This window comes from Capsicum annuum, chromosome 9 (genome assembly GCF_002878395.1).
Source record: "Capsicum annuum cultivar UCD-10X-F1 chromosome 9, UCD10Xv1.1, whole genome shotgun sequence".
In the NCBI taxonomy this organism is placed as follows: domain Eukaryota; kingdom Viridiplantae; phylum Streptophyta; class Magnoliopsida; order Solanales; family Solanaceae; genus Capsicum; species Capsicum annuum.
The window spans coordinates 172,279,293-172,291,461 of NC_061119.1; positions in this window are offsets into that span (position 1 = coordinate 172,279,293).

Consider the following 12,169-nt stretch of genomic DNA (forward strand, 5'->3'; position numbering starts at 1 on the left):
ATGAGATTTTTGGATAACCCCACGTACCTCTATTTCCAAAGATAATAGATTTTTCTTGAAGCTTCTGGATTTGTGATTCCAAATATGTAATTATCATTGAAAACCTATGGTCAAATCTTGAACTAATTGGGTTTTTATTGTGAAACCCTAAGGAGAATCTTGAGCACTTTCGATGAACGAATATGAATTTTGGGGTCCTTGGAACTAAATCTCGTGTTTTAGGGCTAAGTAAGGGTGGAAAAGGACCACTTTGTCCTCAACACGGAGTGTTTAAATTTGTAGAATTCCTTACATAGGCGCCGCCCATCCCATCTCCTATCTTCACGTAAGCGCCGCCTAGGCTACCCCCTATGTTCACATAGGCTCCGCCAAGGCTATCGCCTATGTTCATATAGGCTCCGCCTAGGCTATCGCCTATGCTTTCCAGTGGCCATGGGCGATTGGTTAGGCATCGCTTATCACTTTGAAAGGTCATAACTTCTTGCTCGGGCGTTGGATTTTTGCCAAATTGGTATCGTTGGGAATCTAACTCGAATATCTATCATTTGACACATAGTAGGCTTCCTAATTTGACTTATACCAAGAATTATGGTCGATGGAAGCTGACACACTTTACAACATCCACTAAAACTTAGTTGACCAAAATTATTTCAACTCTTCCTTGAGTTGAAGGACCTCTATGGTCTAAATTCAAGCTTGAAAGGATTCACATGCCATACAATTATTAACATGCCATATTGGCATAGAATTTTAGGGCTTCAGAATTAGCAACGCATCGAAATCATGGTTTTTATTCTATCCCAAAATGCGGGGCGTTACAGCCATTAAATGCCCCATTAGCCCAATTTTTCATCTATTTTCTTACAAGTCTCAAATGTGAAAACCCAGAGAGTGAGAAATTGGGGGAAAATTATTAGGATATTTTGGGGTGTTGGTGAGCTCAAATTAGTCATTTATTCATCAAAATCTTGGTATATTTCCATTAAATTCATGGTTAATTTCTATATTTATCTCCAAAGCACCTAGAATATTATTCATTTTATTTTAGCAACATTTAATCTCAATTTTACCCATTCTTTAGGGTAAATGTTCATTGAGCATAGAGGGGAATGTTAACTTTTTAAAAGTGTGATTCTGCGAGCGGGCCCCATATACAATGTTATGTGATTTTTGGACCGAAGTATAAAAATCCAATATGGGTACCATTGTTCTACTATTTATCAGTAGATTATTATTTTAATAGTGTGATATCATGCAAAAGCTTATTGTAAGTAGAAATCATCGATTTAACAAATTTCATTGAGCTTTTCTTGACATCTAGATAGTCTAGGTGTATCTTTCTCATAGATTAGACTGAATTGTAGTCTATTACTGATAATGTGCTAGATGTGGGATGGAATTTATGACTTGGAGATACATTTAGCGTGAATTGGATTATTTAGTTGATTAAGAAACCGTAAATTAGGCATTATTGATTTAGCTACTCATCTTTAGGTAGAATTGATACCTTAGGACTAATATTTGGCTTATTTAATATCTAGTAGTAAAATTAGTTACCTTCACCTTGTTCAGGGTATAATTTTCCTTAGAATGGATTTTGAGGATTAGAAGTAGGCCCCCTGGCTCAACTTAGGTCAAGACTACTATTAATTCCTTTAAACCTTACAGGTGTGCTAGGTTATTTTAATTTATAATTTAGAGCTTGAAAGGGTTGAGACATAAAATGGGTTGAGATAAATGATGCATAATTCTAGATTGGTACTTGAAGATGACACTAGTCTCAGTTCAAGTCTGGTAATTTATAATCCCAAGACCGGTTCAATTTTAGCATTATTCATGATAGGAGTTTCAATTCAAGTCCAACAATAGATAACATGAGTTCGGATTCATGTCAAACATGGAGAGATTGTTTACCACGATCATAAAATCGGTTAGAGTCTAGTGTTTACAATATTGTAGGGTTTTTGATTTTGAGATACATCTAATCAGTATAATTCTGATTATTTCTTTTCTTTAATTGAACTCTCAAGGTTTATGGAGGGTTGTGTTGGGTTATTTACATAATCGCACTTACTAGCTTATGGGAGATGTTTTTTTGTGGAAGTTATGTTTTTCTCAATGTTATTATTTCAGTTATTAATAGTATTGGAGTCTTATTCTAGAATTTTCTCTCATACGTTGACTTAGCTTATTTATCTCAGTCGATCGATGATGCCTACTGAGTACCTATATCTTTGGAACTTGTTGTAGTATAGAAATATAGAACTCTTTTGATGCTTAAAATGAGAAAAATATATAATTTTCTGGGGGATTTTGTTAGATTTTATGAAAATAGTGAAAAAGGCAATTTTAGTTACTTTTGGAGTGATTATGGATGAAAGGGATGTTTTCTAGATTGTTCGTGATTAATACATGTTCAAGAGTCAAAGAAAAGTTGAAAAACTAACTCCCGGCATCTACTAAGTCAACATGTGGCTCCAAGTAGGACCTATGGACCACATGTACACAAAGCAAGTGCCAAAAAGTCAAAATATCGAGAATAGAACATTGCAGGATTTTTTCTCCTGCTACCTGCACCCACTACCTATGCCCTGTGCCTGGGCTGCAGGTAGTACCTGTGCCCTTCCAGACTGCAAGTTCAGGGAGTATGTGGCCACTGACCTAATTTTCTCCTACGTTGTTTGGGCTTAGTTTTTAGGTTTTTCTATTGTACTATAAATACATTTTATGTAATTTTTAGTCAGAGATATATGAGAGATAGAGAGTTGACACTTTTAACACTTAGAAACATATTTTGATTTGAAGATCCATCTTTGATCTTGGGATTCTATTGTATTGACTTTGATTGATTATTCAGTTTAAAGTTGTTGTTTTTATTTTATCTTATCATTTTTATTTCATCTTTTCTCTATAATATAATTGTTGTTGATTTCTTCATAATCATGAGTGTCGAAAACCCATAGCAAGGGTTGCGGAAACCTTGGCAAATTGATGAAGTAGGGGAAGTACGATTGCTGATGAAAACCAATATCGATGGCATGCATTGCTTTATCTTAGATATGATTGATTTATTAATGGGTGCACACAATATGATCTTGTCAAGATATTGCTACATGCTCTAACAAAGGGGGAGTAACTAGGAAAAGATAAAGAAAATAGTAATTTAGAGAGTTAATAGCTGGTTTACAGCATAATGGTTAATACAAATGACTACTATCCTTCATCTAATATCTTGAGACTCAAAAGGTGATGGTTAATTGGGAACAGGGTAAGGGTTAGTAACACGATACTCTGAGACTCAATTGGTAAAGGGAGAAATCCTCCTGCTCGCCCAAAAGACTGTAGGAGGTACATAACTTATTAGTTTTACATACAAGGTATTGACTTGGTTTGACAATGCACATCAACCTAAAGAGTTCAGATGCCAAGGGGAATACAATCCTAGTGTTCACTCAAGAATAATTTTAAACAAAGTTGATATTGTTCTTTGTTTGAGACGACAACACATAAATCCTCTCATTTACTTTCTTGTTTTGCCCATAGAATGTAACTACTGAGATCTATCAAACCATGTGATCCCTTTGTATTCGACCAAAAACTTATTTGGGTTACTATATATTGACAGCGATTGGATAATTATCTAAAAGGAGGTGTTTCTTGTACGTTATCAAGAAATTTGCATCGTTGCCGGGAAATATAGTGTTAATTTGTTGATCGAGGTAATTATAGTTCTTGGGTTTTTAGTATTTATTTTTGTTCTTAGTTAGGCTTACGTCGGTGTATGCCTAGCATATTGAGTAGATGCAAACCCTTACTTCTAGTGAATACGAATCAAGAAAGGATCCTATAAACACCTAGTAGGATGATTGAGCCAAAAAGAGAAGATAATCCTGAAGAGGTTCATGATATTGTACCTCCTACCTAGGGAGTAAAAATATTATTGATCGATAGAAAGGTGAGCTATTAGGTCAAACTGAAGCTAAAAGGAGAGAAGTGGAAGAAGTTCAGAGGATAGCTATAAATGCATATCTAGCTGAACAGAGACAAACAGTAGACCACAGAGTAGTATTTGATGGGAATCAAGATAGAGCTAGAGGTGCTCATGTTCAAGTTATCCCAACATATCAGTATCTCCATACATATAAAGATGATGACAAAGATATGGGATATGTTTAGCCGAATGAAAATAGAGCTATAGTACCTCCTATTTTCCCCCAGGCATCAAATTTGACATCATAAGTGCCATGATCCAACTTCTAAATTTGAAGGGTCCATTTTCAGGATTGCCTACTGATGATGCAAATATGAACCTTAAAAATTTCCTTGGGATCTATAACTCATGTACCAATCCATGGGTAAATCAGGAAGAACTTATACTGAGGCTTTTACCTTTCTAAATTCTAGGAAAAACATGTTTATGGTTAGGGAAATTTCCAAGAGGCTCTATCATGACTTGGAATGAGTTGCACAAGAAATTCATAACCAGGTTATTTCCTTGATCAAGGATGTTTCAACTTAATGGCGAGACCTATAATTTCAATAAGCTGCAATCATCAGTATTCAGAGAAAATCTTATCGAAGATATTCTATAGATCCTTGAACATCATCTATAGAGCCATGGTAGACACCATCTCTTGAGGATCTTTTATGAGACTACATTGGGAGACAATTTTGGAGATGTTAGATCAGATCTCACTCAATGACCCCAGGTGGATATCTTGGAAGGATGAGAAGGGATTTGGTACTAATGCTATAGGTGATTCCTATGACTAGAGAGTAGTTAATGATACAATAGCATAAGAAAATGTGTTGCTAAATACTGATTAAGGGATGCTAGCAAGCAGTTTACAATAATAAATTCTGAGAAAGTGAATGTAGTAGTTGTATAGGGTCAGCTTCTAAAGCATATAAGTCTTAATTGGAAGAGGAAGCTAATTATTTGGATCATCAAATAGCAGGTTTCTGAGCATAAGGTCAAGGGAAGAAAAGTCAAAACTATTATGATAGGTACAGAGACTACAATAGAGAGTGAGAAGGTGACTTGAAGAAGAAGGATGACTATAGAGAAAGGGAAATAGATACATTATACCTAGTAGATGCAATGCAGAATATAGAATATAAGAGATGCTAGCTAAATTAGTGAAGGGTCAAGAAAATCATGAGACTAGCCTTAAGGAAATTAAGGCTGATATTTTAGGATACACCTAGAAGGTCGAGTCTTCTAACACTACTATCAAATAGCTTGAGCACAAGCTGGGGTAGATGTTAGAAACACTAAACCAGTGGCAACCAGGTATCCTTCCTAACAATACTATGCAAAATTTGTAAAATGATAGTCATATACTTGCTATTACTATTAGGAGTGGTATCAGTATAATTGATCCCCTACTACCTGCTACAAAAGTTGTTGATAATGAGACACATGCTATTGAGTCGGCAAAGGTTACAATATATAAAGATTCAGTTGCTAAAGATAAAGGTAAGGGTCTGGTCATTGATTTAGAGGTAAGATAAATTCCTAGAGCTCCCCATCTTTTCCTCAACGAATAATGAAGAAGAAAGAAGAAGGTAAGTTCAAGCAATTTATTAAGATACTAAAGTAGTTGAGCTCGAAAATACCTCTTCTTTAGATATTAAAGCAGATGCATGGATACGCTAAGTTCATGATATAGTTAGTCATAAGGAAGAAGAGAGTAACTCTTGAAGATATTGAGGGAATGCACCATTTTAGTGTAGTCACGACTAGGTCCTAGGCTCAGAAAAAGGGTGACCCAGGGCCATTCACTATACCATGCATTATTGTGAGCATTAATTTGATATAGCTAGCTGTCTTCAAGAAACTAGGATTGAACCTTATAGCATTGACTTTGATGCGGCTATTAATGGCTGACTACACAGTGAATAAACTTGTGGGAATCTCATGTGATATGATTGTTCGGGTGGACAAATTTATTTTTCTGATTGACTTTGTTATCTTATACTGTGAGGTTAACACCGAGATACCCATTATTTTTTTAGGACCATTCATGGCCTCAGGTAAAGCTATGGTTGATATGGAGAAGGGTGAGCTAAAATTCCATGTCAATGGTGTGGAGACAACATTTAAGATTTGAAAGCCTATGAAGTAGCCAATTGAAATAAAGGTCTTGTCAGTGATTTATATGTATTGATGACCCTGGAGGATATTCTTTAGGTATCTTGATGAATTCTGAGTAGTCAAAATACCCGCGTTGTGCTGTGACGTTAACTCAAGTGCTACTTGAGAGGTAACCCATGGTCTTGTCAGTGAAGTCTGAGTAACCAACATAGCCACGTCATGTTACGACATTAAATCAAGCGCTGAGTCAGAGGCAACCCTCTATATTTTAGTGTTTAGGTTTTTATTGTTTTTGTTTTTATAGGTTTTTAGCTTTTGTACCTTGCAAGGAATATAGTAAACGTTGCTATATTCATTGATTTCTAGGTAAGGGGACAGTGTGATCAACCCATTAAGATCACAAGTCCCATACGGTAAGTTGAGAGTAAAATTGAAAATTTTAGATATGAGTCATGCTTGTGTATCATACCTTGGATAGTTTAGGGGTCCATGTAAGGCCTAAGTATGAGTTAGGGTACCACTCATATCTTAAGGTACGTTTTATACATGGAATCATACCCTCTTGGGATTTTATTTTACAGCTTTTAGCTGAGGATATTTTACACATTTCCCACACCTGAAACCTTATAACCCTTGACTTATAACCTTATTTGGACCTTTATTCTTCATATATAAAAAATAAAGAAATCCTAAAACACCCTCCAAACTCCTTCATCATGATTGGAGGCTAGGGTTTCAAGAGTGTTCATCAAAGGCTAAGAGGGTCAAGAATCCTTCAGTGAATCATCATATATAGCTCCTATTATTATTACTCAAATATCATGCTATTTAAACATTATATATGAATCATTAATGGTTATTTATAAGACAAATGTTGGGATTTTGATGAAAAGTAATGGGTAATGTTTACTCTTGTTTAAACTGGTGGTTAGACTTGCTTTTGTCATGGTTTGCACATATGAGTGCTTGTTGATTGTGGTTTAGCAAATGGGCCATGAATAACCATAATATTTATTGGTTTCACTTTGGCTTTGGTCATGATAAAGGAATGCCTCAAGGTGTTTGTGAAAATGTCCACTAGAAATAACTAGTCATATATTGATGGTGATTTGAACTAAAGCAATTGCTTAATGAGTAAGAAGTATTCTTAAATGATCTTTTAAAGGCCTTGTGTGCCATGTAATGAGTTAAATGGTGACCTTGCTGGTTAGATTAGTTAAAAAGGGTTAGAGTCCCTAACATGGAATTGAATTGTGTTTGAACTAAAGCTTGGTCTAAGAGTGCTAATAAGTGATTTGATAAAGGTATTATAGCCCACAATCTGACTTAAATGATATTTGAAACTAATAAATTGGTATATTAAAGTGATTGATTGATACATGATTCATGAAGACCTTGTGGTTATGTATGATGTTGAATTGTAGCCTTGATGGCCTAAAATAGTTGAATGGGTTAGAGTCCTCAAATGTGAATAGTGAGATGTAAATTAGTGACAAAGTGTTAGAGACCGAATATTAACTAGTGATGAGCAAGATGGCTTATGGTTAGAGTCCACTTGTATAAAAAAATGGCTTGTGGTTAGAGTGTACATGTCTAATAAAATGGCCCATGGTTAGAGTCCACTTGACTAACAAAAAGGGCTTGTGGTTAGAGTCCACTTTCTTAATAAGATGGCTTGAGGTTAGAGTACTCTTGCTAAATATAACCTAAGCGGTGGAAGGTAAGAGTCCTCCACTTCATGGTTTATGTTTGAGTGCTTTGAAATGCATGTTAAGTCCTTGATATCTTTAGACATAATGCATCCATATGTATTTACATGCCTTTGTGTATAAATGTGGTGGCTTATGAAATTTTGACTTGGTATTGAATAATAAAATTATTTTATCGTTACCCTTGAGTTACATACTAGTTCTTCAACCGTTAACAATCTAAGGACATTGTGTCCCCATGCAACGTAGGGGCAGAAGCATCTTCTTCTCTTTTTGCATAGTGATCAGGTGTTCGGGCGGTTCGACTGTTGACATAGAAGTGATGAGCTTCTATATTTTTGAAGGCATATATTTTATGGTCTTCTTAGCTTATGTCATAGAGTCATTTTGAATTTAGTTTTTGCTATTATCGGGGGCTTGACATATCATTGACTTTAAAATTAAAGAGGCTTGTGGATGAATGCTTAGGTGGGGATAATGGGGCGATCTCCTATCCTTGTTGGGTTTGAAATTCCCATAAAACCAGGCCCATTTTTGGTTCATGTTAAGTTTGTATCAAAGCCTAGGTTTATGGTTAATTGCATTTCCATAAAGTTCTGTCGAGTAGAGTCTCTTTCATGGGTGTGTAGCGCGCCACAATTATAAGAGATAGGCTAAAAGGCATTTAGGATTGTTTCACTTCTTGTTGTCTTATCTTGAGCTATAGAGTTTTAGGTCTTGGATCCTTTTTATTTTATTTGGTCATCTTTCAGATCATGCCTCCAATAAGGTGTGAAGTTCCTGCAAACCCTTCTATCCCAACTAGGGGAGATGTTGATAGGACTCACTATACTTATGGTTTGATACCTGATGGTCAAGGAGTTCCATCGTTTACCTCTAGATCTCCCCTAGTTCCATAGGATGACATGTCAAATGTTCTAATATCATTAGTTGATTCTTATGATTGCTCAATTGGTAGCTTCTCATGCTGAGCATGGTCTATTTTCTACTCTATTTTTTGAGGCAACAAAGTTTTGCCAGTTTATGAGGTTGAGTCCTCCGACCATTATCGGTGTTAGGGTGGAGGAAGATCTTCAAGGTATTCTGGATGAGATGTAAAAAATCTTTAGAGTCATGCATACCACCAATATGAAAGGGTGAAATTTTCATCCTATGAGTTGAAGGATATGGCAGACCAATTATATACGGAGCGGGAACTGAAAAGAAGTAAGTTGATGAGTCATCCTTGTGGGAAGATTTCACTAATGCTTTTCTAGACCACTTCTTTCCTCTAGAGTTAAGAAAAGCAAAGGCAGAGGAGTTTGTTAATCTTAAAGGAAAAATGTCTGCCAATGAGTAGGCCATAAAGTTTCACCAATTGTCTAGGTATGCTCTGAAGATGGTGTTGAATATGATTGCTCGGATGAGGATGTTTTCCCTAAGATTGTCTCATGAGTTAGTCCTTGAGAGCAAGGCGGCATTGTTGATTAAAGATATGGATATCTCTAGGTTGGTTGTTTATGTGAAACAAGTGAAGGAAGAGAAAAAAAAATTAGTTAAGTTTAGTGAAAGGCAAAGATAGAGGTTTACACCTTTAGAGTAAATTGGTTTAGATTGTGGTAGGTGCCCAAAAAAGAAGTGGTGGAGTTTTGGTTCTTTATCCTCTGCTAGTACTCCTTACTTAAGGCCATCGGATAATCGTTGATCTCAGTTTGGTGGTAGATTCTGGGCACAGGTTGCCCAATCTCAAACTAGTAGGGCTCAGTCAGTTCTATCCTACCCTCCTTGTAGATTTTGTGGTCAGCATCACCATGTTCAATGTGAGAAAGGGAGGAATAGATTCTTTAGATATTTTTAAATTAGGCATATATAGTGAGAGTGCCCCTCTCTAGTGGCTTCTTTGGCCAATAGAGACCTTATTGCTACTTTATCCGCTCCTGCACCGAAGGGTGCTGCCTCTGCTTCTCCTTCTATTTCTAGTATCGGCACTGACTAGAATTATTTGTATGCATTTTCTACTCACCAGGACCCCGAAGTGTCTCCAGATATTATTACGGGTATGTTGATCCTTTTCTTTTGTGAAGTGTATTATTTAATTAATCTGGGGCCCACCCTAACTTATTTTACCCTATTTATGGCTGTGCATTTTGGTTTTGGTCTTGAGTGTCTTTCAATTTCTTTTTCTATGGTTGTTGAGAGGGTCTATAGGTGGTGTGCATTAGGTTTTGGTAGCAAATCATGTTGATCATCTTCGAGCCAAGTTATAAATCTTGAAGGATCATTATTTATATGCAAATTTCTCTAAGTGTAAGTTTTAGTTGAAGGTTGTGACTTTTCTTGGTCATGTTATCTCTAGTGAATGAATCATGATGGATCCATAAAATCTTGTGATGGTTAAGATGTGGCCTAGACTTGCAACTCCAACTAATATTTGGAGCTTCTTAGGTCTAGCTGGGTACTATAGGATATTTATGGAGAATTTTTTATGATAGCTTCCCCATTGACTAAGTTGACCTAGAAGAAGGTAAAGTTCTTGTGGTCAGATGCGTGTGAGGGTAGTTTCAAAAGGTTGAAGGATAAATTGACTTTGACTCTAGTTTTGACCTTGCCCGAGGGAAATGTTGGTTTTGGAGTATATTGTCATGTTTCTCATATTGGTCTTGGTTATGTGTTGATGCAACATTGCAGGGTAGTGTCCTACGCTTCTAGGCAATTCAAAGTTCATAAGAAGAGTTACCCTACTAATGATTTGGAGTTATTAGCCATTATTTTTTCCTTGAATAGTTGGCATCACTATCTCTATCAATCCATATTGGCATATTTTCCGATCATAAGAGCCTACAGTCTGTGTTCACTCAAAAAGAGTTGAATCTATAACAAAAGAGATGGCTTGAGTTGCTAAAAGACTAAAATATGAGTCTGCACTACCATCCAGAAAAAGATAACATTATTGTTAATGCTCATAGCAGGTTATCCATAGGGAGTTTGGATCATGTTGGAAAGGATAAGAGGGACTTAGTAAAGGACATTCCCCAATGGATAGTCTTGAAGTGCATCTCACAGACTCATAGGATAGTGGTGTGTTTGAGCATCTGGAGTCACAGTCGACTCTTGTGGTTGAGGTAAAGGAAAAACAAATGTTGGATTCTGACTTGATCTAGATTAAGAGTAATGTGGGTCAACAAAAGACTTGTTGACTTTATGATTGGTAGTGATCGTATCTTGAGGTACCAAGGTAGTCTATGTGTTCCTGATGTCGATGGGTTGAGGGAATGGACTATGGCCAAGGCTTATGGGTTTATATATGCTATTCATCCTGGCTCTACGAAAATATATCTTGATCTTACGGAATTTTATTAGTGGAATAATATGAAGCGAGATATATGTATCCATATGGCTAAGTGTATTATGTGCCAAGAAGTTAAAGTTGAGCACTTAAGGCTCGGTGGTTTGTATCAAGAGATAGAGTTTCCTGAGTGGAAGTAGGAAGTGATTAGTATGGATTTTATCACCAGTTTTCCTCAATATCGGAATCAATGTGAATCTCTTTGGGTTATTGTGCATAGAATGATAAATTACCCTGATTTCTTTCCAGTAAGGACTAGTTATTTTGAGGAGGATTATGCGATGTTGTATCTTGCAGAGATTGTGAAGTTGCCTGGTGCTCTGATTTCTATTCTCCTATATCATTGTTCTCAATTTTTATCTCTTTTTTGGAAGTCATTTTAGAAAGGTTTGAGAACTAAGGTATGCCTTAGTACTGCTTTATACCCGCAAATGGATGGACAAGCAGAGAGGACTATCAAAACATTGGAGGATATGTTACGTGCTTGTGTGATTTATTATGGTGGTAGTTGGTACGACCATTTGCCTTTGATTGAGTTTACTTATAAAAATAATTTCTGCTCTAGCATTAGTACGACTCTTTTTGAGGTATTGTATGGTGAAAGGTGTTGATTTACTATAGTGTGGTATAAGGTTGGTAATGGTAAGCTGTTTGACCTTGATTTGATTCATCAAGCCTTGGAAAAGGTGAAACTGATTCATGATAGGTTGAGAGATACTTAAAGTCACAAAAAGTCCTATGCTGACGTAGTGCATATAGACTTGGGATTAATATTGGCAATTGGTTATTATTGTAGGTATCACCCACGAATGGAGTAATAAGGTTTGGTAAGAAGGGAAAGTTAAGTCCCCGGTTTTTTGGTCTATATTTGTTTTCAAAAAGGGTTGGTAATATTGCCTATGAGTTAGAGTTTCCCTTTAGTTTGAGCTCCATCGATCCGGTATTCGATGATATTCCAAAAATGTATGGGTGTTCCTTCATTGGTTATTCCCTTGAAGGATGTTGGTATTTCAGACTCTTTGTCCTCTGAGGAGGTCC